General features: G+C 37.0%; 1 protein-coding gene across 3 annotated transcripts in view; it reads right to left on the bottom strand.

The window, feature by feature from the left end:
• Positions 1-354: 354 nt before the first annotated feature.
• Positions 355-26,999, bottom strand: part of LOC137404472 (target of rapamycin complex 2 subunit MAPKAP1-like) — a 181,017-nt gene continuing 154,372 nt past the window's right edge. For all 3 annotated transcript variants that reach the window (XM_068090683.1, XM_068090688.1, XM_068090690.1), the window contains one exon: positions 355-1,537. The gene's annotated coding sequence lies outside the window, so the exon portion shown is untranslated. The remainder of the gene's footprint in view (positions 1,538-26,999) is intronic.

The following is a 26,999-nucleotide window of genomic DNA, read 5'->3' as shown; positions in this document are numbered from 1 at the left end:
ATATTTCTGTCAGGAATTCAAGTACAAGAAGAATGATGGATGGACGATAGTGGATGTGTCAAATGGAATGCAAAAGTGGGGGTGTCTCTCATAATATTTAAATTGATAGATTGACCCTCGAACACCTGACCATTCAACAGCCTTTATGTATTTCAGAATGATTATGCAATTATTCTCTGCGCTTCAACACACCTGACGACCTTTTACGAAACACTAGATTGGCAGTGTACTAGTATACATAACGGAGATGCCCAAATGTGCCGTTTTCTCTCCCAAGTAAGCCTACGGCCTGAAATAACAATGTTTCAAGGTTAACTACGAGACTATAAGAAATCAGCTTTGGGACAAATCAAATAGTTTACAAAAACTCTTTAAAGGTTGACTTGCAATAAAATTCACATTACTGTTATTTGGTATCAAAAGATTCACCATGTCTTACTCTGATATGTTGTAGGTGCAAAAGACGTGGGAATGTGATTACAAGCTCTTAAAAGCTATAAAACGAACAGTTAATCGCAGCCACGAAGACCGCCGTAGTTTGGATTCGCTTTCCAAAACAGCTCAAATATGACGGAGTTGTTACAGGATGGTTTCTGTTTACACTTTCATGCAACCTCATTCATCGAAATATTTTCACAAATATACTTCACGGATTCAATAAAACCATGTCTATTGTTTTTACGCATCTGTTTTATCGCCATTGTAATGCTGTCACTTTTAGCACTGATATCTTATAACTTACCGTAAAAAATCGTTAATCTTTTTAACCTTAGCTCGAAGGAGTATATATCATTGTCTGATAATCATGACGAGCCTGTTGGTTACCTGTGATAATCGAAAAGAGCTGTAAAAATTATTTGCGAAGTATTGGGTCACGTGATCAGATTACGACTTGACGATTGAATAATGCCAAAAGAAAACTGTAAAGTAGTGAGCATCTATATTTGATACGGGGTCTTCGGTAAAACCCGAAGTGTTTCTCATAAACTAGTGCTACGATAAGATTTACATTAAGCTTTTTATTGGCCTTTCAATTCACGTGAGAACATATGTGATATGACGATAACCAAACTGGAATGACTATGTCAGATAAATAAACAGATTCCAATCTACGGTGGCTTTTCGTTTTTGAGCTTTTAAGAGCTGGTAATCACATTTCGACGTATTTGACACCTACAACACAACAGAGTAAGACATGGTGAATCTTTTGATACCAAATAACTGTAATGTGAATTTTGTTGCAAGTCAACCTTCAAGATATGTGTAATTTACTTTATAGGAGGTATACGTTATAGGAGCGTCTACTGTACGTTGAAAGCTGTCTACTATATACAATAATTCCTGTGCAAAAGCTTGTGATAAGATAGCCAATCAGAAAAGTGTTCTATTGTCTTTCAGTTGGCGGAGGAGTGTAGCCAGGAAATAGGTAGAGCTTTTTACCATCAGTTGGCCAACACATCAGGGTGGGCTGCTGTCTGCTTACTCTTGGATATCTGTTGTTAACCTCTATGCTTTTTGCTCTTACCTTCTTTGCTATCTACAAAGTGAAGCTTACTTTAGTGTACCCAATAAAAGCCCTGCTTCAGTTGCAGAAGTACTATGGTAGACAGCCGAGCATGTTTGTGAAGGGGCATACGTTCCTGATGGTTGGACATGCATGTGGTGGAACTGATAGAGCTCTTACACCGAGTTGAGAGTTTGGGCAGATATGCCGGGGTAGCTAATAATGCTGATAGATTAAGGTTTCCCTTAATAGTGGCAGTCAATGGGCTGAGAGAGAGAAAGATGAGTAGAGACTAGATGAAGAATGCTAATTTGACATGGAATATGTTGAATGAGGTATTGAGGACTCAAAAGGTGGTGAATAACTCAGACAGGTTCTTGAGAGTGGAGATTAGAGGTGGTGACTTAAAAAGTGAGATTAAGCAGGGAGTCAAAGAAAAGCAGTCAGGCATAGTACCCAAGGGGTGGTGATGGGCGACATGATTTGGGAGGTATGTATTCTTGTTGGGGTAATCCTAGAGATAGTAGAAAGTATTATGAAGATAACAGTGTAGATCGTCAGTGTAGATCATGATGTTAGTAGGTATGGGACAAGGAGTTGAGAGTATAGTATGGACAGGGACAGTAGGAAGAATAAAGACAATATGTTAGTAGGTGTGGAGCAAGGAGTTGAGAGTATAGTGAAGACAGAGACAATAGGAGGTAGAGAAAGTAATGGAGAGAGAGGCTGCTAAAATTTCAAGGGTAGTGGTCATGAAATGCGGAGTTGTCCCATCATTAAGTATTTTTCTTGTAAGAAGAGTCCACGCAACCTGTGACTGTAGGGACAAGAATAGAGCAGTGAGATACGAAGGGTGAGGTAGCTGAAATAAGCAAGGTGGTAACCTTAACAGCAGCCATGATAGATATGGTAGTCGAGGTAGTAGTAGGGAGAGATCGTCATAAGTAATACTAGGTGAATGCCCGGCATTGCTTGAGTAATAAAAATATTTTTGCACAGATTTATTTTCTTTAACATAAACAACATTCTAACTTTTAAATAAAAGTGTTTGTTTATTTCTGTGTGTTCGGCCAATGCGTAACTCAAATAATTGAAAGCCCGAGGCATAACTAAAACAGATTGTTGAAAAACATTTCTTATTCTTCAAAATTTAAAACAGATAATTATAGACAGTGGCATTTTTTAAAAACATTTCTTACTTCTTATGCTGCACTTTGTTCAAGATTTAAAACAGATAATAGACAGTGGCAGGTAATGTAATTGCCACTGGTTAAGTTTCTTTACTCAATGACTTTTAGTAACATAAGCTAGTAGCTTAGGCTAGTCTAATATTGACTATATTAAAAGCCGTGTCAGTTCGTCAGAAGCCAGCGTTACGAAAAAAATATTGCAAGTAACAGGAACTGAACTCGTACATTCGCATGCACAGATGTGAAGCCAAGCATACTACAACTAAGCCTTGCAATAGGCCTTGGAAGTGAGGCTGGGATAAGGAGAAGATGGCTTGGAAACTAAGGCTTGGAATTGTGCATATAATCGGATATATGATCTCTCTTGGCACTTGGGACTCAAAGCGTGCTAGCATGCTTGCTTTTTAACCAATCGCTATTATCTGGACATACGAGTGACGAACAGACAAAATACCAACGCGTGATTTTATATAATTAGATAAGTAATAGGGATGTGTCACCATAAATGGAAGTCTAAACTAGAGTTAGTCATCTCCTGAAGTACGAAGTAAGCAGAGTGTTCTTATGGTTTATCAAATAATAAAACCTACTTTACAAATCTGTAGTATCTAAGAAGCTGAGAGAAACACCTCAAAGTATAACAATATTTACTAAGATACTGTTTAGTAAGAGGTGAAAAATGAATAACGAGAGTTATTGTCAGTATTATAGCTATTATTAGGTAGTACCTGCTCCTCAAACAGCCTCTTTACATCTCGATGACAACTGTGTTTGTAAAAAGCTTCCACAATGGCTCTTATAAAGAAGGAACCGTGAGCATCATGTCTTCCAGAGACATAACCTGTAAATACCAACACAGCAGTAGCTCCATTTACTCACAAGCAGTATAAAAACAATATATTCATCTCATTATTGTCTAACAACTCTGAGCCGTAAAAAATGAAGAGCTGCAGAGATTGTACAGAAATATCTAATACTAGTGAAAACGAAGATTAAAGATTAAAACAGATTAAAGATTATCAGCATTAGCAAACGTTAAAATGCACAAAAACTATAATTTTAGTGATCAATTTAAAGCTAAGCAAACCTTGGCATGGCATGAAAATATATAACCTACAGTCATTACAAGCTGAAACTTACTATGTGTATCTATCTACCCAGGGGTTGACAGAGAGTCTACAGTCTAAATACATACAGCAATACTTGACATGTCTAGTGTCTAGTTCAACTACTAAACTGTTTAGCTAAAGGTCCACAGGCTAGCAAGTTTAATTATTGTGAAGGAAAACAGAGACAACAATAAAGGAGAATTCAAACAGATGTATGGGCCGGCTTGGAGTTGAGTGTCGGATAGGATATCCATCTGGTTTTTGATCGGTATCGGTATCCTCGGTTTTGTGGGTTTCGGTATCCTATTTCAGTATGAGATGGTTGGTATTGTCGGTATTGACGGTCGGTATAAGGTTTTCCTGTCTCAAAGAATCACCTTTGCTTCTGTCGGTGAGATGGTGGCATAGCAAAATATTAAACAAAACTTGGATTGAGAAATGAGAATGGTAAATCACAATGGTGCGTTGAATTAATGTCTACCCGGCGTTGCTCGGGTAATAGAAAGCCTTTGGACAGAAAATTGATTTGTATTTAACATATAACAACATGTGCCATTCTAACTATCAATCTACGTATCATGAGTAAATTGTCTTATAAACGTTAAGAAGTAGTGAGAGTTGCTAGCTATTAGCCTGCTCTATTAGCCAGTACGTTTAATAATGTGAGCGAAAAGCTTCTCGTAATGTTATGCAAAGCAATAGCAAAGCCGTTGGATATTTGCTCTCATATAATGACTTTATTGGCATGTTAGACATACAATTTCTGTTAGTCTAGTGGGTAGGACATTGGACTGGTGAAAGACAGGGTCTGAGATCGAATCATCTTCGGCACGGAATCTTTATTTTAAGATGGATAACTTTAAAGTTGATAGACTGCTTAAAATACCTTTTACCGAAGGTAAAAGCAGATAAGTACCGAAATGCAGAACTACCAACGGTTAAAGTAGCAATGCCAAAAATGGTGAGTTTTTCAGGATACCAAGAATCCTTCAGTTCGGTATGAGCGGATAATTCCATACCAGCCCAGCCCTAGTACATATCACTTTCTCTGTGTTACAATCCAATTTATAGGTAAGACCATCTCCTACCGAAAACCTTTCAATATACGCATATGTAAATGATTTACCAGGAAAGCTCGCATTCATGATGAAAAAGTCATCCCCCGCCAAAAAGTCAGCTGTATTAGTACTGGTAGACTGAAAGCTAGATGTGGAAGGGAGGTCAACAGTTGGAGTAAGGTCTGGAGATCTAGAGGAATGAGGGATATTCCCAAATGGTAAATCATAGCCACCTGTAAAAGATAATCATATATGCTACCAGCAGCTGTATAACTACTCTGTGTTGTGGAGGAGGTAACAGTAAGTAATTTAGGTATATCAGGTGGGGATCAAAACTGTAAAATGAACACTAGAGATCCGCAGTGGGTTGTGTGAAGTTGGTTGATTTATGTAGAGTTGTCTGCTCTTATTATACATACAATGAGTTATCATGAACTTTATCAATACCTATAAAAAACAACTAACCATCAAAACAACATTAAGTTGATCAAAAATTTGTTTCACAATACAGTGCACCCTCGAGATACGATTACACTGATATACGATTTTTTCGCTTTACGATGTTGAACACGGTGAACTCTTCACCTCGCCATACAATATTTATTTCACCATATGATATCGACAAAAGTTTCACCCGAGTTACAATTTGGCAGTCGGTGTGCTCATAACACATGTCGAAATAACGAAGACGCCGAAAAAGGTATTCGCCGAAAACATTTTCACAACGTTTTGAAGAGACACGATGACCAATTTCTCTCAGGTCAGTATTCCGCGTGGGAAAGTTTGTGAGAATTACTCAAAACAGAGCGAATATTTATTTCTAACGTGATACGCTTATTTACTATAAACTTTTACTCAGCATATTTATATAACTACATGTAAATATATATTTAATTCAATATCATTGAATATATCATTCAATATATCAATGGACTCGGCGAGCAGTACAAACATCACAGGGAGAAGAAGGAAGGCAAGGACAAGCTGAGCGGCGATAAGATTTTAGTGATGAAAAGTTGAAACTTAGTGAAATAGTTAAAAATACATACAAAAACTCAGCTTTCTTTAGATTTAAATGTGTGTTTAGTGAGCTGAACTTATTTGAATTGAATTAAAAGCTTATGTTGTACATATGTATTGAAGGTGAGAACTCCCTACCATGCATACTGAATTTCGTACACACATTATGATGTTGCATTTTACAGTATTGCAGATTAAAATCAATAGATGCAATAAATACAATGCAGCTATTGTACGTAACTATAGTTACTAAAGTTAACATACTATTTTGGTACTAATTTTCATTACGGACAACATTTTTATAAAATTTTGGACAATTTTTTCCATTTTTTTGCACTGTATAATTACAATGGTTTCTATACCCGGACATACGATTTTTTCGCCATACGATGCCAACCTTGGAACTGAAAACATATACTGAAAACATATGTAACATATTGTAACATATTGAAACATATAGTAACATATATAACATATTGTAGCATATGGAAACATATATAACATATTGTAACATATATAACATATTGTAACATATTGTAATATATGTAACACATTGTAACATATTGTAACATATATAACACATGGAACATATTGTAACACCTGTAACATATTGAAACATATGTAACATATTGTAACATATTGAAACATATATAACATATTGTAACATATATAACATATTGTAACATATTGAAACATATGTAACACATTGTAACATATTGTAACATATATAACACATGGAACATATTGTAACACCTGTAACATATTGATACATATGTAACATATTGTAACATATTAAAATATATATAACATATATAACATATTGTAACATATATAATATATTGTAACATATATAACATATTGTAACATATATAACATATGTAACATATATAACATATGTAACATATTGTAACACATATGATGGGAAGAAAACTGTGACAACCAGTTATTAAGTAGTAAACAACGTAATAAAGTATTAAATAGGCAGCATTGAAAGGTAAAGCAAGCAGCTTTAGGCTATAAAAACAGTAGAGTATTGAAGTTCCCTACAGACCAATCAGTAATTAAACTAGTCCTAACACCTAATACTGATATTCTTGAAAACTTTACAGACTAAGGCTAGACCAGCAAAACATGTGATGATCACAAATGTACGCTTACATATGTGAGTTTGTAAACTATGTTAACCACAGATATGAGTGTTGTATTATGGGATTTGTTAGGCTCTGACTATATTGGCCTCTGAGCTCACAGGTGGTCTTGGCTCGCAAACGGTACAGGTGGTCTTGACAATTACAGCGAGTTAATAAAGCTAGATAAAGCTAGTGAATAAAGCTAATTGCTAAAGCTAGTAGATTAGGTAATATAAGGCAGTATGGAGAGTATATAAGGAAGTCTAACGAAAGACGGAATGTCTTCGTCGCCTTCTTCATGTAAGTCTATTTATTGATACAACAATGAGATGGTGAGAGTTCATCAGAGAATCTACACAAATGAGATTTGAAATAAGTAACAGCCCAGCACTTAGTAAGTTATTCTGAGCTGTTTAATAAATTATAGTAGAGAGTTACTTACTAAATTGTTATTGTAACTCATCAAACCAGTTCAAGTTATGAACAGAGATATACTATCAGATCATACCATAAGAAGATATCTGCCAGGTCTCTTCCAGATATTAGAACAGCTGCTTTCACAAGCTGTAAGTGTTCGACTATCCTTAGTTACAATCCCAACAGCTAAACAAGCGAAGGCCAAAGATATGAGCCGCAGCTTGCCAATCACACTAGAGTATGTATTCAAACAGACAATGAAACTAAAAACTAGTTTTATAGCAGTCAAATCAATAGAATTACTAAAGGCCTGTGCAGAATATCGCTTTCATTCAAATCAAGGTTTAACCAATGATATACATCCCCCCTCATGGGGGGCTGTATATGATTGGTTTAGCTGTGTGATGGACCGAAATGATTAGCTGTTTTGACGTCATCACTAATAATAAGGTGTGCACACTAGGGGCGACTAACTGTCAGTGACCGCTAACCAACAATCAATATAAATTAGGAATTTGCATTCCTGATATCGAGAGCTCTTTTGTTACATTAGCATAGATCTTCTAGCATACACCACGAGCCTAGTTCTCTACTATGCTTGCCGAATGACATTGACCTTCACAATTGTTGATTCACAATTATTGAAATTGGAACCGATGCTACAAAACAGCCGATCAAGATGCTAACGGATGAGTTACTCGGTGTTGAAGTTCAACAAGTTGAAAGTCCATCTCATCGTCGTTAGCAACGATGAAGTTGGGCGCTCATTGTAAAATGATGTCATAGCAGCTAATCGTTGCGGTCCATCAAACAGCTTTACATCGATTGGAGCAATAATTTGCACAGGACTTCATAACAAACAAAGTAGGAAAGATTGAATTTTAGAAAATGTGATTAAAACTAGCTGCTGAGATAAAGTTGACCACGCACCTTGTGAGCCAAAACAGCCTAGTGCAGCAGAAAATTGATTTTCCCCAATTTCTCTCAACAGCTTTTGCTGCATGACTTTGACATTGAAAAATAGATAGATTCAGTACATAGATTACACCGATTATTTTAGAGACTTCTAGTGCACTATGTACTTCTCGTGTAATGGTAACACTCAGTTTACTAGTGGTACCTAATGTACTGGAGACACCAAGGGTACTAACAATTTCAGTGTGCTATAGTGATGACAGGTGTATTAGTAACACCTAGTACATATAATAGGTATGACATAAAGTGCACTAATGAATCCGATTGTATCTGTGACATCCAGTGTAATAGTGACACTGTGGAATAGTGGCTACTAGTGTAATAGTAGCACCTAATGCTGCCAGTGTACCAGTGATCTCAAGTGCAATAATGACACCCAGAGTATTAATGACACCACAATTTTAATGTTTTCCAGTACACGCTAGTTGTATACAAGATGAGCTTTAGAAGGCTGATGACAGCAGAGCTTCACACATACAGCTATTTATATATGTATTTGGCCAAAGGCACTCCCACTAATAACATATACACGAAAGTCACTAGTATAAATTGGAATTGTTCATAAAACGTTTCTGATAACTTTTTCGATAATTAAATATGTACAAACCCTTTTTTTAAAGCTCAATGTCCCAAACTAGAACTATTTTTGTACTTACTTTCATCATTTAAAGAATATATAAAATTAAACAGAAACTCGTAAAACAGCTAATTTTGACAAAATCTTTAGATCCCAATGCTGTATTGTCTGACTAAACAGCATATGTGGAGCATACAACTCCAAGATACTCATACCTAAAAATTGTATGATTTGCTGGTTCTTTGAAACGTACTAAGAATGTGAAAATTCTTTCTATTACTTTGTGCTACTTGAGTATTAGCCAAAGTACATGATAGAAAACACACAGCAATATTATTTAAGCTAAAGTATGTAAATAGTATTTGCTATTAATTAAATGTTCATCTAACTTGTGCGTTGGTAATCAAGTAATAAAATTACTCTAGATTATAAAGAAATGTTCAGACATAATCTCATATTCAACCCTGATTTTGTCAAGTCTTTTTGTCTCTACTTGTTGGATTCTACTTTCACTCTGCTGTTCTTCCTTTATTAATATTGTAAAACATGAGGGTTGTGTTCCTTTAGTGTAGGATGAGATAACTCTGAAGTAAAACGAATAGGCTGAAGAGCTTCAAATGTACAACTTAGTGTGCCATTTTTTGAAATTCGTAAAAAGCTAGCTTTGTTTGTCAAAAGAGTCCAAAAGATTAGCTATGCGAAAATACTCAACTGCACCAGGGCATATATTGGTGACAAATACTGATGACTTTTATTTAGTTTATTATTTGAAGACTAATTAGAAAATACTGGTATTGCTTGCTGCCACAACCTGTGCTATAATAAGAGCCGTGTCTGTCCATTTTTTCAATTGTCTGAAGACACGGTGAAAGCGTTCAGAAAAAAGATTGCGCCATGCAGGACTTGAACCTAAATATCCCTAATGCAGTCAAGCAATCTGTCGACTGCACCACTTGATCACCTTGCACCAATGTAGAATACTTATGCACATAGTTATTACTCATGATGATTCCACGCAGCGCTTGGGACTACCAGCACACTAGTAGTTTGCAAAAACCAAATGGTTTTTATACGATCAACTTCTAGGACAGCTCTGTGCGGTTTTCTTTATACACATTAAACGATTGATAACAGTTGACTTTGCTTTGTTGGGTGATGAAACAAAAGTTGACGCAAAGCGTAGAGAGACAACTCTAACTTCCAACGATACTTTAATCTTCCTTATCAATGCATATCAATTTGTTAGTTGTAATGCTTAGTGTTAAGTCATAAAAGTCGTCTGTAAATTGCCAGATTATCTATCAAGTCATAGAATACGCTAAACTATATCATATTATCAGTAAATATGGTTGCAAAAATAAACAACACTGCATGATTGATCCACCCTAATTTGGAAAGATATATACAGTAGAGACTCCTATAACATAGGCTTCACTGAACGAAAATAATTTATGTAAGAACTTTTCCTTTGTACTGCATAAGAAACTTTAATACAATCTAAGGTGGAAAGTAGGTGAAAGGTTTGCAAAGCAATTTGATTAACATGAATCCCATAGTCACTCTTCAAAATATCGTTTTCTCTCTTTTGATGCGTAGGAGGCAACATAACCTATAGGAGTATTTTTCTTAGTTCCTTAGCATCACATGTACAAATAGAGTAAAGAGAAGAAGTGGCTGCACAACTATTCAGAAATATTTAAATGAAGTCAATTGGAGCAGGTGTTGGAATGTCGCTCTCTCAGCCTGAATGTCACGAGTTGGAGTCTAGCTGAAAAGCATCTTTTATTCTAGAATCTCACCCTGGCTTTGGAAAAATGGACGGAGAGACGCCTGATGACCCGGTTGCAATTTTATGGAGTTGTACGCCTGCCTATACGACTCCGGGAGGTGAAAAGCAAAGAGGTCGTTAGGTTGAGCCCCATCAATGAGAAAGCCATTCTTGAAACGCCTTTCTTCATGGCTCACCGGTGTGTTATGAAGCTTGAGAAGCTTGTGATAATTTCAGACAGTCGACCCCTTTGTACGGACAAACATTGGCAATTGTTACCTGGCGACGTGCAAGTGGTACAAGAGAAGGTAATACTGGCTAGGACCAAGTAAAAAGAGACCCCAACAGAAATAAGGGCTGAGCGGGAGTCACTGAAACATAGGCCTGAGGACCCAGAGTTTAATCAAGAACACGGGACCTAGCTAAAAGAGCTCTGAATGCAGCTGCAAAGTGAACAGAAGGAATAATGAAAGCGCAATGTCCCAAAAGAGGCAGCCAAGCCCGCGAGTCCCTCGCTGGCCCAACCCTCGAGGCCGGGCCAAAGAGCACTTGATGTCCCTTGGCAAAGCTCTCGACCATCTGACCAATAGTTTAAAGTGTGTGTGTATTTGTCTCAGTAAAAGAAATAAAATTTTTTGTATATATGCTCATAAAAACTGATGCTGACTAAAAATACATAAATAAAAATAAAAACGTGAAACCATAAAAATCATATTACTTGGTAAAAATGTGATTAAGATATGATAGGCTATACACATAGATCTAAAACGATGTTTGCATAGGTTCACTCTAAATTTTATTGTAGACAGGCGTTCTGAGGATAGTTTTGGCAAAACAAAGATTAGTGCGGCTTCTGATCTGGTTTGAGCTTTTTATGGCTAGGCGGCAGTCATATAGCGGTTGGACAGACTGCAACTCTGAAACGCCGCTAAGTTTCCTAGCTGATTTTACTACCCTTTGTAATAACCTCTTAGAGTCATTGGTGAGATGGGCGGATTGGATGTTGGTGTTGCCCTAACACAACGGCAGGGATGGAGAGCGTTTTGGCCAGGCTGCTATTGTAAGCAACTCTCTAATGACGGAGAAACTCATGTCGAGTCACACCTGGTTGGCGCTCTGTCCTCTATCGATCAATCAGGAACAGACCTACAGCGGTCTATAGTGGGAGGCCAGCAACGTCGACCCTATTATGACTGGCCATCCCACTGCTGAAGAGTAATTAGGAACGCTGATGTCCCTAATTGGAGAAGTTTGGCTAACACTTGGTGCATTGTTGCGTTGTTGCTTGACGATCTTGTGGACAGTAAAGGGAGCCGCTGTTTCCTTTACAATTTGTTAATTTCTATACAGGTGATGTATTCCTACGTAGTCATAGTTACACTTATAACCTCATCACCTCAACACAGCTACTTACAGTATATACACAGTTGCTTAAAAATAAAATGCAAAAGATTATTAATAAGTTGAAAAAATCAATAATATAAGTAGCAACTTTTTTGTGGATTTCTGCCCTTTTTATAATGTGGTTTAAACAGCCTGCAGAGTATTTTTAGTCGCATACAAGTAGTGAATAACCAGTACATGGTTACGTCAATAACAAATCGGTATTTTGACAGTCTGTGCTGCTTCGTCTTAGGTTGTCAGGCTATTTGCCATGCTAATAGCAAGTGACAGGCAACTCTCATAGTTTATAACCTGATTTTTAATACCCAGGCAACGTCAGATAGCACAGCTAGTATTATATATAATAACCCTCTTGTATATGACTAAAGAACACACTGTCTGAATTGCTGCCATTTTTAATGTGATTTAAACAGTCTGCAGAATATGTTTGGTTGCATACAAGTAGTGAATAACCAGTACATGATTATATCAATAACAAATCAGTATGTTGATAGTATGTGCTGCTTTGTTCTGGGTTGTGTCAACCTATCTGACATTGACAAATATGCGGTTATGAAACTCGGGCTAAAGATTATATAAAATCCCATGAAGCAATGGATGAATTGAAGCAAGTGATTAGTTGTACTAGTAAAATGTTTCAAGGAGATATACCTTGTGCTGCAAGCCTCTGAAAAGGCTTGCAGCACAAGGTTACGTCTAATGTGATTATTGAATAACCGAGTCTTTTGCCTTTGAATCATTTTGTTAAAATACATAATTCTCCTATATATATATCGATGGGAGTTGATTATGGAAATGAGTTTATTGAAGAAAATAGTATAGCAGATGCACTTAAACACATGAATGAGACAGAATAAGGGATATTTTGAGAAGCCAGGCAACACAGGAAATCAGAAGATACACTTGTCATCTGGTCAAAAGGTTAAAACAGACCACTTAAAATATTATAATTAAGAACATATTCATATACAGTAGACGCTACCACAATGTAAATAATATGTAAGGGGAACAGTTACCGAAAATTCAAATATGTTTATAGAATACCGATTTTATTGAATTTTCAAAAATAAATTACACGATTTGTGGGTGTTTTGGTGAGGCTTTTATCCGGCCAAAGGGTTAACGAAGAAATGAGAGACCACAAAGAGTGAAAAACTTGACCACCGTATTAGCCCACCTCGCCAATGAAACAAGACTGCCACCTGTGATAATATGTACATTTTTAGCGTAAAAGCAAAATGCCGCAATGCAGATTTCTGTCAGGAATTCAAGTACGAGAAGAATGATGGATGGACGATAGTGGATGTGGCAAATGGAATGCAAAAGTGTGGGTGTCTCTCATAATATTTAAATTGATAGATGGACACTCGAACACCTGACCATTCAACAGCCTTTATGTATTTCAGAATGATTATGTGATTATCCTCTGTGCTTCAACACACCTGACGACCTTTTACGAAACACTAGATTGGCAGTGTACTAGTATACATAACGGAGATGCCATATGTGCCGTTTTTTCTCCCAAGTAGGCCTACGACCTAAAATAACAATGTTTTAAGGTTAACTACGAGACTATAAGAAATCAACTTTGGGACAAATCAAATAGTTTACAAAAACTCTTTAAAGGTTGACTTGCAATAAAATTCACATTACTGTTATTTGGTATCAAAAGATTCACCATGTCTTACTCTGATATGTTGTAGGTGCAAAAGACGTGGGAATGTGATTACAAGCTCTTAAAAGCTATAAAACGAACAGTTAATCGCAGCCACAAAGACCACCGTAGTTTGGATTCGCTTTACAAAACGGCTCAAATATGACGGAGTTGTTACAGGATGGTTTCTGTTTACACTTTCATGCAACCTCATTCATCGAAATATTTTCACAAATATACTTCACGCATTCAATAAAACCATGTCTATTGTTTTTACGCATCTGTTTTATCGCCATTGTAATGCTGTCACTTTTAGCACTGATATCTTATAACTTACCGTAAAAAATCGTTAAACTTTTTAACCTTAGCTCGAAAGAGTATATATCATTGTCTGATAATCATGACGATCCTGTTGGTTACCTGTGATAATCAAAAAGAGCTGTAAAATTATTTGCGAAGTATTGGGTCACGTGATCAGATTACGACTTGACGATTGAATAATGCCAAAAGAAAACTGTAAAGTAGTGAGCATCTATATTTGTTACGGTGTTTTGGGTAAAACCCGAAGTGTTTCTCATAAACTAGTGCTACGATAACATTTACATTAAGCTTTTTATTGGCCTTCCAATTCACGTGAGAACATATGTGACAAGACGATAATCAAACTGGAATGACTACGTCAGATAAATAAACAGATTCCAATCTACGGTGGCTTTTCGTTTTTGAGCTTTTAAGAGCTGGTAATCACATTTCCACATATTTGACACCTACAACACAACAGAGTAAGACATGGTGAATCTTTTGATACCAAATAACTGTAATGTGATTTTTGTTGCAAGTCAACCTTCAAGATATGTGTAATTTACTTTATAGGAGGTATACGTTATAGGAGCGTCTACTGTACGTTGAAAGCTGTCTACTATATACAATAATTCCTGTGCAAGAGCTTGCGATAAGATAGCCAATCAGAAAAGTGTTCTATTGTTTTTCAGTTGGCGGAGGAGTGTAGCCAGGAAATAGGTAGAGCTTTTTACCATCAGTTGGTGAGCATATCAGGATGGGCAGTTGTCTGCTTACTGTTGGATATCTCTTGTTAACCTCTATGCTTTTTGCTCTTACCTTCTTAGCTATCTACAAGGTGAAGGATAATTCAGGGTACTGGGTAAAAGCCCTGCTTCAGTTGCAGGAGTATTATGGTAGACAGCCAAGCATGTTTGTGAAGGGGCATACGTTCCTGATGGTTGGACATGCATGTGGTAGAACTGATAGAGTTCTTACACCAAGTTGAGAGTTTGAGCAGATATGCCGGGGTAGCTAATAATACTGATAGATTAAGGTTTGCCCTAATAGTGGCAGTCGATGAGCTGAGAGAGAGAAAGATGAGTAGAGACTATATGAAGAATGCTAATTTGACATGGAATATGTTGAATGAGGCATTGAGAACTCAAAAAGTGGTGAATAACTCAGACAGGTTCTTGAGAGTGGAGAGTAGAGGTGGTGACTTAAAAAGTGAGATTAAGCAGGGAGTCAAAGAAAAGCAGTCAGGCATAGTACCCAAGTGGTTGTGATGGGCGACATGATTTGGGAGGTATGTATTCTCGTAGAGGTAGTTCTAGAGATAGTAGGAAGTTTTATGGAGATGACCGTGTAGATCGTCATTTTAGTGGGTATGGGACAAGGAGTTGAGAGTATAGTAAGGATAGGGACAGTAGGAGGTATAAAGACAATATGTTAGTAGATATGGAGCAAGGAGTTGAGGGTATAGTAAGGATAGGGACAGTTAGAGGTATAAAGACAATATGTTAGTAGATATGGAGCAAGGAGTTTGAGTATAGTAAGGATAGGGACAGTCGGAGAATTAAAGACAATATGTTAGTAGGTGTGGGGCAAGGAGTTGAGAGTATAGTAAGGACAGAGACAGTAGGAGGTATAAAGACAATATGTTAGTAGATATGGTGCAAGGAGTTGAGAGTATAGTAAGGACTGGGACAGTAGGAGGAATAAAGACAATATGTTAGTAGATATGGAGCAAGGAGTTGAGAGTATAGTAAGGACAGAGACAGTAGGAGGTATAAAGACAATACGTTAGTAGGTATGGAGCAAAGAGTTGAGAGTATAGTAAGGATAGGGACAGTAGGAGGAATGAAGACAATATGTTAGTAGATATGGAGCAAGGAGTTGAGAGTATAGTAAGGATAGAGACAGTAGGAGGTATGAAGACAATATGTTAGTAGATATGGAGCAAGGAGTTGAGAGTATAGTAAGGATAGGGACAGTAGGAGGAATAAAGACAATCACTATGTTTCCATGGTGCGCAGTACTGCGAAGCAGCCCCCCTCCGAAGTCGAGGGGATTGTACGTTTCCATGCTGCGCAGTGGTTTTCAGAATTTCAGCAAATTAGCCAGAGAAGAGAAATTGTATAAATCGAATCGCCTGATGGATAAATAGAATCGATCACGGATACCGAACGTCATAAACGGTCTTTTTATGATTCTGTCGTCATTATACTTTTATTTACAATACACATTCACAAGGTTTTACAAACCTTAACACACTTTTTACAAAATAATATATTTTTTATAAGTATTTTTAAGTAATATATTATTTATACGTTAATTTAGGACTTGCCACCTATTTTTCGAAATGTGTTGGTATCGATAACAAAGTCCAGGAAAGTAATCACCTCATCATCCTCGTGAATGCAGACCATAATTAAATTTAGGTGAAAGAAGATCGGAAGAATAAAAAAACAAGATTAGCAGGACAACCTTTGTACTAGTGTATGGCCTTCGAAGAATCCGTATCCACGGCATGAGAGCTATGCGCAGCCACTGCGCAGTCGCTGTTTCTTTGCTGCGAATTTGCACTGGCTTCGCACTGATCAGTGCGCAGTGATTTCAGTGCGAAGACGCCGTTTCCATGATTCGGAGATAGCGCAACTCCGAAGCACTGCGCATCATGGAAACATAGTGATTATGTTAGTAGGTAGGGGGCAAGGAGTTGAGAGTATAGTAAGGAGAGGGACAGTAGGAGGTATAAAGACAATATGTTAGTAGATATGGAGCAAGGAGTTGAGAGTATAGTAAGGATAGAGACAGTAGGAGGTATGAAGACAATATGTTAGTAGGTATGGATCAAGGAGTTAAGAATATAGTAAGGACAGAGACAGTAGGAGGAATAAAGACAATATGTTAGTAGGTATGGAGCAAGGAGTTGAGAGTATAGTAAGGACAGGGACAGTAGGAGGAATAAAGACAATATGTTAGTAGGTATGGAGCAATGAGTTGAGGGTATAGTAAAGACAGAGACAGTAGGAGGTATGAAGACAATAGCAAGGAGAGGTATGTCTCTAGACATGGAGCAGATTGTATGCAAAACATTTCTTATTCTTCAAAATTTAAAACAGATAATTATAGACAGTGGCATTTTTTAAAAAACATTTTTTACTTCTTATGCTGCACATTGTTGAAGATTTAAAACAGATAATAGACAGTGGCAGGTAATGTAATTGCCACTGGTTAAGTTTCTTTACTCAATGAATTTTAGTAAGATATGCTAGTAACTTAGGCTAGTCTAAATATTGACTATATTAAAAGCTGTGTCAGTTCGTCAGAAGCCAGCATTAGGAAAAAATATTGCAAGTAACTGGAACCGAACTCGTACATTCGCATGTACGGATGTGAAGCCAAGCATACTACAACTAAGCTTTGCAATAGGCCTTGGAAGTGAGGCTGGGATAATGAGAAAATGGCTTGAGAACTAAGGCTTGGAATTGTGCATATAATCGGATATATGATCTCTCATGGCACTTGGGACTCAAAGCGTGCTAGCATGCTTGCTTTTTAACCCATCGCTATTAACTGGACATACGAGTGACGAACAGACAAAATACCAACGCGTGATTTTATATAATTAGATAAGTAATAAGGGTGTGTCACCATAAATGGAAGTCTAAACTAGAATTTGTCATTTTCTGAAGTACAGAGTAAGCAGAGTGTTCTTACGGTTTATCAAATAATAAAACCTACTTTACAAATCTGTGGTGTCTAAGAAGCTGAGAGAAACACCTCAAAGTATAACAATATTTACTAAGATACTGTTTAGTAAGGGGTGAAAAATGAAAAACGAGAGTTATTGTCACTATTATAGCCATTATTAGGTAGTACCTGCTCCTCAAACAGCCTCTTTACATCCCGATGACAGCTGTGTTTGTAGAAAGCTTCCACAAGGGCTCTTATAAAGAAGGAACCGTGGGCATCATGTCTTCCAGAGATATAACCTGTAAATACCAACACAGCGGTAGCTTCATTTACTCACAAGCAGTATAATAACAATATATTCATCTTATTATTGTCTAACAACTCTGAGCCATGAAAAATGAGATGCTGCAGAGATTGTACCGAGATATCTGTTACCAGGGAAAATGAGATGCTGCAGAGATTGTACAGTAGTATCTGTTACCAGGGAAAATGAGAAGCTGTAGAGATTGTACAGAAATATCTGTTACCAGGGAAAATGAGAAGCTGCAGAGATTGTACAGAAATATCTGCTACCAGGGAAAATGAGAAGCTGTAGAGATTGTACAGAAATATCTGTTACCAGGGAAAATGAGAAGCTGCAGAGATTGTACAGAAATATCTGCTACCAGGGAAAATGAGAAGCTGTAGAGATTGTACAGAAATATCTGTTACCAGGGAAAATGCGAAGCTGCAGAGATTGTACAGAAATATCTGCTACCAGGGAAAATGAGAAGCTGTAGAGATTGTAAAGAAATATCTTTTACCAGTGGAAATGAGAAGCTGCAGAGATTGTACAGTAATATCTGTTACTAGGGAAAATGAGGAGCTGTAGAGATTGTACAGTAATATCTGTTACCAGTGGAAATGAGAAGCTGCAGAGATTGTACAGTAATATCTGTTACTAGGGAAAATGAGGAGCTTTAGAGATTGTACAGTAATATCTGTTACCAGGGAAAATGAGATGCTGCAGAGATTGTACAGAAATATCTGTTACCAGTGGAAATGGAGAGACTTATGATTAAAGATGATCTCCATTAGCAAACATTAAAAAGTACAAAAACTATAATTTTAGTGATCAATTTAAAGCTAAGCAAACCTTTGCATGGCATGAAAATATATAGCCTACAGTCATTACAAGCTGAAACTTACTATGTGTAAGTACACAAGGGTTGACAGAGAGTCTATAGTCTAAATACATACAGCAATACTTGACATGCCTAGTGTCTAGTTCAACTACTAAACTGTTTAACTGAAGGTCCACAGGCTAGCAGGTTTAATTATTGTGAAGGAAAATAGAGACAACCATAGAGTAGAATTTAATCAGATGTAGCACATATCACCTTCTCTGTATTACAATCCAATTTATAGGTAAGATAATCTCCTACCAAACTTTTCAATATAAAACATAAAATGATAATTTACCAGGAAAGCTCGCATTCATTATGAAAAAGTCATCCCCCGCCAAGAAATCAGCTAAGCTAAGACTTGTAGACTGAGAGCTAGATGTGGAAGGGAAGGCAACAGTTGGAGTGGGGTCTGGAGATCTAGAGAAATGAGTGATATCTCCAGATGGTAGATCATAGCCGCCTGCGATAGAAATTCATATGTTACCAGCACCTAGATAATTACTCTGTGCTATGGAAGAGGTAACTTTAAGTGATTTAGGTATATCAAGTGAAGATCAGAACTGTAAAATTGATACTAGAGATCCTCAAAGGGTTGTGTGAATTGGTTCATTTGTGTAGAGTTGTCTGCTCTCACTACACATACAATGAATTACCATGAACTTTATCAACTGCCATAGACACATTCGATCAGTGAAATCACATCAATTGATCTGAACTTCTTTCATAATACAGTCAAACATGGATAACTCGAACTTCACGGGACCGAGCGAAAGTGTTCGAATTGTCTGAGCGTTCAAGTTATCAGAGCACTGTCACAAGTCCATGTATTTACTTATTTATTAGTAGATACATGTACATATACAAACTATAATATAAATCAAAAGCACAAATGGCTTGTTTCAAATTATATGCTTCTAATGTAAAGTTTAAAACGTTTTTATCAAAAACTATAGAGATTTTTCTATCACTTGAGATTGGTTTGTTGTTTGAGGTGATGTTATTGCCAGGACGTTTTTTAGATTAACATTGGCAAAACTTGATCGTTGTTGAAATGCTCAAAAGAACAGACATCAGCACATATACAAACTATAATATAAATCAAAAGCACAAATGGCTTGTTTCAAATTAAATGCTTCTAATGTAAAGTTTAAAACGTTTTTATCAAAAAGTATAGAGATTTTTTTATCACTTGAGATTGGTTTGTTGTTTGAGGTGATGTTATCGCCAGGACGTTTTTTTTAGATTGACATTGGCAAAACTTGATCGTTGTTGAAATGCTTAAAAGAAAAGACATCTTTTTCTTTTGAGCGTTTTACCCACGATGAATTTTGCCGATTGTTCTTGAAGTTAATGCAAAGATTACCTCACTTTACCTTGCTTCCGAGAGGGCGATCGCTAATATAATATCGCTAGTATAAGCGGATGTTTGGTATAAATCAAATTTCACCAAACCTTTAGAAAAGTCGTGGACAAAAATATTTTGCCGATGGTGGTAATAACGACGCTTATGAATTACGAAAAGTTGAGGTTTACCTCTATGGCTTGGAATAAAGTGATTTTCTAAAGCAATAACAACAGTTTCGGTAGCCATTGGGAAAAAACAGTTCGAGTTAACAGTGTTGAGTTCGAGTTATCTATAGCAATTTATTATTACGTGGGAACGGACCAAAGAAACCGTTCGAATTAACCGTGTGTTCGAGCTATCCGTGGGCGAGTTATCCATGTTTCACTGTATATCCATTTTTGTTATATGTATTTACCTGAAAAGCAATGTTAGTGTTCTCATGGAAAGATGAAGATATTTTCTACTCCCAATCAAACAAGTCAATAGTTAAAGGTTGACTTGCAACAAAATTCACATTACAGTTATTTGGTATCAAAGGATTCACCATGGTTTACTCTGCTGTGTTGTAGGTGCAAAATATGTGGAAATGTGATTACAAGCTCAAAAAAGCTCAAAAACGAACAGTTAATCGCCGCCATCACGGAACCGCCGTAGATTGGAATCTCTTTCCAAAACGGCTCAAATGGGACGTAGTTGTACTATAAAACACATAATATCCCTACACCTACTATATAGCAGGTATTACTGACATGTGTTAAACCTTTCAATATATTTACTTAATACAAAGATATAATTTGTAAGATCAATTTGCTACTGCTGCAGGATGTTGACGTAAAAGAAAACCATAACCAAATATCAGTGAAATCTGATGGTAGTTGCTAAAGTCAGCAGGTAAAATTTCTCAACTGGCTGTAATAGTCTTTGGCTGTATAAATTAAAGTGTCAATAGGGAATTGTCAACCTACCTCCAGAGCAAGCTTGAAAAATAAGTAGCTTGGGTTTTCCTGCCATGCGAGGAAAATTCCAAGGAGATAGCAGATGATTTACTGAAGTACGAGAAATTACTTTTTCGTCTGTACCAAAGAGATGCGTCTCATTCCCATGTGTCATGACTACGAGTACAAACATGCCATAGTCTTTGTGATCTTCAATCTCTGTCTCCTCACGTATAACTCTCAGCATCTCCTGAATATATTATATGAAGTTGACCATCACTCTAACATCTACTGGGCTGTTCATTTTAAGGTTGCTTATGAAGATAAAACAAATGGTGTGATATTTACTAGATAACAAAAGCTATGCAACCAGACAGACTGATATCAAAAGCTTAATAATTCAATCTACCGTAACTGCAAAGTTAAAACTTCTGTTGCCACAAAAAATAATAAAAGAGAGAAAGCTTGATAACAAGATTGTCTATTAACCTTTGCAGGAAGATCCTCATAGATTTTGGTTACAAAAGACAGGTTTTTAAAAAGGCCAACTACATTTTCCTGATCGGTTTGTGACCCAGTTCTTTCAATCCTGCCGCTGTCTGCGCTGCTATCAGGTGCAACAAAGTGGATGTTGTTGATGACCAAACATCGCCCTCTCTTAGGATTTGACATCGCATAGACCTAAACAAAACAGGATTGGCAGTTGACAAGAGTTCCAACTTTAATGATCCTTTGGAGGTGCCATGAATGATGAAGTTTCATACCATTAAAAGAAACTTACAGATGACGAATCAAAGAGCTTCTTAGCCCAGGCTTTTCTACTCGGTTTCACTCTCAAACGAATGACAGCCAACTCAGCTTCATGCTCGTTCAAATAATCCAAGCTATCAGACAGCTCACTGTCATCACCTTCAATTGTCAGTTGAGATTGGAGTTGTACTCTCTTCCCTCTCCCATTTTGTATAGACAATGATGCAACTGGGGGCCTTAGATGTGCTGTAATGTTGATAACTTGGTAACATATATGACAGTTTGATGAGAGTAAGAGTAGAAAAAGAGGACCTGTTTTTGCAAGAACAGTTGATATTATCTATGATAGTAGATTTGACTAAATGCATACACGGAAACTACTACATTGTAACTCAAGAACAATCAGATCTTGAGTATTTTTAGTTAATCTATTATAAAATTCCAGATACATTATCAGAGAATACGAGTGCTTTTTCTTTAACCAATAAAAATTAGAGTTATAATTATGTTATTTGGAAGTTACACAGAGCACTTACCACTAGAAATAGCACGTCTTTGAGAGATAACCTTGGACAGGTACTCTGTCACTTTCTGTGTTTTATCAACTGAAAGGCTGTAACCTGCAACAAACGGAAAGATTAACACAAATACAAGTTCTTCCCATAGCAACCATTGAAACAAAGCAACCATTAAAACAAAATCAAAATTTACTCACATGGGTAGACGAGTGGAGAGGGAATGGTGGGCCTCCCACCTGCCTTGCTTTTTGCCTCTCGCTTGCTGCAGAATGTAAGCTGAAATCCAGAGAAAGATTCCACGTTAACTTGTAATTGGCATTGCATAGGACCACCAGCTACTGTTGAGAACACGGGACAAAGCCAATCTGGATCCACAAAGGTACCAGGGTGAGGATCCCGTAAATACAGGCAGTGTGGGCAGACAACTTTAACTGACGGTTGACAGGCTTTCCAGGTTGATGTGATGTATTCCAGAATATGCCGAGTGGTTTCTATGAGACGCTTCCAAGAGGAAGCGAGCAGTTGTGTTGAAGTTGAAACTTGAACAGTAACTCTTTGCTCTTTGAAGAAATGGACAAAATGGGTTGAACTTTCCCCGTGGTAAATCGTTGAGCCGTTGTTTCGTACCATCATAGTTGAAGAAAGACTGGTTTCCTCTTTCAACACATCCAAGAATTTCACTATCGCTAGATGAAACGCATAGATAGGTAAGGGCAAGCCTCCAAACAGTATTTCAAGTCGAAGCTGAAGATCTCCATCCGTCTTCCAAGAGCCATCCATGCTAGACTGAGAGGCAAAAGGAATAAGATAGTATTCGATTGCACGCTTATGCACTGGCCCATGCAACACCTTGAAGCTCTTCAGTAGTTCTACAGACACTTCCCAGGAAAACTTAGCTGACTCCTTCGTCAACAGATAGTACAGAAGAGCTGAGTCTAGTATACCGTCATGTTGAAACTCCTCAACCATTTCCTCGTATTTAGGTTTGTTTACGCGTCGATCTTGATACAGATATGGGAAAAAAGTATCCAGCCGCTCTTTCCATTTCTCTTCCGCTCGATGATGAAATAAGAGAGTTATTGTTTCGGTGATATGATGAATCTGGTGAAAGACGTATGGTTGGAGTGAGTTTATTTGGTTATACCATAGGATGCTACCAGTGTTGTGCATATATCTCAACACTGTGTGAGATTCCTTGATGGAAAACCTCTCCTCAATAAGTGAAAGTTTTATGACTGACTTATCAGTTTGATCCGTCACAAACTCTGTGATTTCATTCCACGCTCCCGGAATCACTGTTTTGAACACCTGACATCTCCTATCTAAAGCCAGCTTGAGGTTCCTAATGTTCGACGTTTCTTCCTGATCATCACTGAATATAAAGACCTCTTCAGGATGAAATACTGGTGCTTCGGTATTAGACAAATGTAGGATCTTCTGAAACTCTCCCTGCTTTGTGCCATAAAGATCCCTTTCCTCTGCTAGCATATTTTTTCGAAGTCGTGCAATCTCCTCCAAGAAGTTGTCTCTGCACACTTCGACACTCTGACTTGTGACAGCATCAGCATGAGTGAACACAAGTAAAGGCGGGCCAAGAAGGGGACAGGACAAATACAAATGAGACATCCAGTCCCAGCACGTTTCTTTCGCAGCCATTCGTGAACCCTTTTCGTGTGAAATCGCTAGGAATTGCTTAAAACTCACAACAAACAATGGAATATTATTTTCTTTTAGCGCATATTGGTAAGCAATATGGTAAACATCCTGGCCTCCGTGATCGATAAGGTTGGCAGTAGATTCTTGTAGCTTTAAATCGTGAACTTCGAAGCCTTTTGTTGCTTCATCTATGAAGGACACGTCTGACTCAGATCGCTTTGATAAAACACGTTTCCCTTGCCGGAGACTTTTAACGATACTGGTTTTTCCAGCAAGGGAATTTCCAACTATGGCGACTGGTGCATCGCAGACTTCTATTTCTTTTCCCTGGCTAAGAGATTTGAAGTATTCTCCAATTGCGTGAATTCCATCCTGACATACAGCGTATGGAGGAGATATTAGTTTTGTACATCCATAAAAGTTCAGCGAGTGAAGTTTGTTGAGAGCCATAACCTTTTCATCTATCTTTGTAAGTTCATAGTTATTGCTGATGTGAAGCTCCTCCAACTGACTCAACTTGCTCAGCCTACATAACAACTGAAGCATATTAGTCTTATCTTAATGTTATTTATAATTGTATTTCTTTACTAGGAACTCTTAACAGTCACACTAACACAAACTAACATCACAACCATAATATTCCATCTTATTTTAACTGAGTGTATATTCTACCTCTAACAATGCAGTACCAATAATTAACCTTATCACACCTGCTGAATGTTTCAAAGAGACGAGATAGTAGACATAAAATGTTCTTTAATCATAAAAGGTGTTTATGTAGTAGTTATGAAAAAACAATAATTCTGGGCTGGATAACTTTTCCCAATTATTTACAGCACTGACAAATGATGCCTGGATTCCTTTGTTAGACTGTTAGAAACACTTATAAATATAGTTATAAAATGAATATATATCTTCAAATTTAGAACCAAGTGAAAAAATTGAAAGCACCAATAAATTGCAAAGCAGTGCGAAGGGCCACACGCTAAATTATCATCGCGGGTTAATTGTAAGCAATAGATGTCAACTGGTAGAGATATTAATCAGCTACCAAAAGCATATTTATTTAGAGAACCTTGACATGCAGATTTATTAAATTTATTGTTCGCAAATCCTTCGCTCTGCCTGGAGGAAACTAACAATATAAGCAACATTCACTTCACCCGTAAAAGGGTTAAATTTACCTACTCTAAATTCTAACACACTATTTAAAGAATACAATGACAGCCTCTATTTTAACGCCAGCTCCATTTGATCGTCACTATGAGGAAGGGTTGAGAAATAGAGCGCCATGGCGATCAAATACAGTGCACCCTCGAGATACGATTACCCTGATATACGATTTTTTCACCTTACGAAGTCAAATATTGTGATATCTTCACCTCGCTATACGAATTTTATTTCACCATACGAATTTGAAAAAAGTTTCGCCCGAGTTAAAATTTGGCCGTTGGTGTGCTCATAACACACGTCGAAATAAAAAAGACACCGAAATATAGTTTACCGAAAACATTCTTAGAACGTTTAGAAGAGACACGATGATCGACTTCTCTCATGTCCGTGTGGAAAATTTCGTGTAAAATACACAAGCGAGAGCAAATATTCATTTGTAGCGTTATTATAGCTTTTACTATAAACATTCAAGTCAGCATACGTATATAACTACAACTATCTACATTTAATTCGTTATCTATGGAATCTGAGACCGATACAAACATTACAAAACGAAGGAAAAATGATTTCTATGTCAACAAAGTTGGATGTCGTAAATAAGAAGAAGGGACCTGTATTATTAACATTGTCAAGGAATATGATCGCAACCAATCAGCATTTGCAATTATTATTAAAACAAGAACTCCATTAAAGCAAGCACAAGAAAGAGCTTCCGACTGAAGATTTGAATGAGCTAGGTCATGCACGCGATCAGCATTCAAATGGGGCAACCATTTTGTAAAGGCGAGGATTTAGAAAATACAGAAAATCCCACATTTGCAGAAATGTTTCAAGTGTTTAATTTACTGATGTGGACTGGTACATTAAAACAATGCATGTATAATATATATTATTTATCTCTTGTGTGGCATGTTTTTCATATTTTATTCATTTTTTTTCCTTTTGATTTTATGTTATATTTTCTTGTTTAACCATGTCTTTGCATATGGGCTTGTTACCTTCTACGTGAATACAATTCATCGTATGTATGTATGTAACTCATATAACTAGCTACTCAAGATAGTTGACGCATCCAAATTACTTTCTGAAACTTGCTAAAGCCCTGTCCCCCCATAGGGTATAAATACGTACAAACTTTGTATGTATGGTTACATTGATTCTTGTGCACATTTCATACAAGACAAACTACTGTACCACATTCTCTGGATCCTTTTACAAGCGCTAGCTAGCAATTTTCTGCATTGCACCATCAATTTTTTTCGTAGAAAAATTGGACAGGAATGGACAACTTCTTTTAGTGTGCTAAAAAATTCCAATTCATTACGTTTTAAAGTTATTTTCAAGTGTACAGTACCATAATTAACATTGATACGTTTTTGCCTCCTCTCTGTTTTACCCGCTACATGTACCAGCTACGTTACTCCAAAGGTATGTACGTCCAGTATAGAAAATATAACTTCATTTTTCTTTTCGGTAGCCATTAAATGGTCAAGTGTGCGAGAGGCCGCTTTCTATAACTGCATCGCTTGGCCTTATTGATTTAGGTCGAAAAAGATTTCAACCAGATAGGCTAAAGTTTATAGTGAAAGTGAAGATAGGAACTGCTGAAGGATAAAATTTCGTAATAAAAAGTTGAAATTCAGTAAAATAGTTCAAAATACATACTAAA

The sequence above is a fragment of the Watersipora subatra genome, chromosome 9, assembly GCF_963576615.1.
Source record: "Watersipora subatra chromosome 9, tzWatSuba1.1, whole genome shotgun sequence".
Taxonomy (NCBI): domain Eukaryota; kingdom Metazoa; phylum Bryozoa; class Gymnolaemata; order Cheilostomatida; family Watersiporidae; genus Watersipora; species Watersipora subatra.
This window is presented reverse-complemented; position numbering and strand designations above follow the sequence as displayed.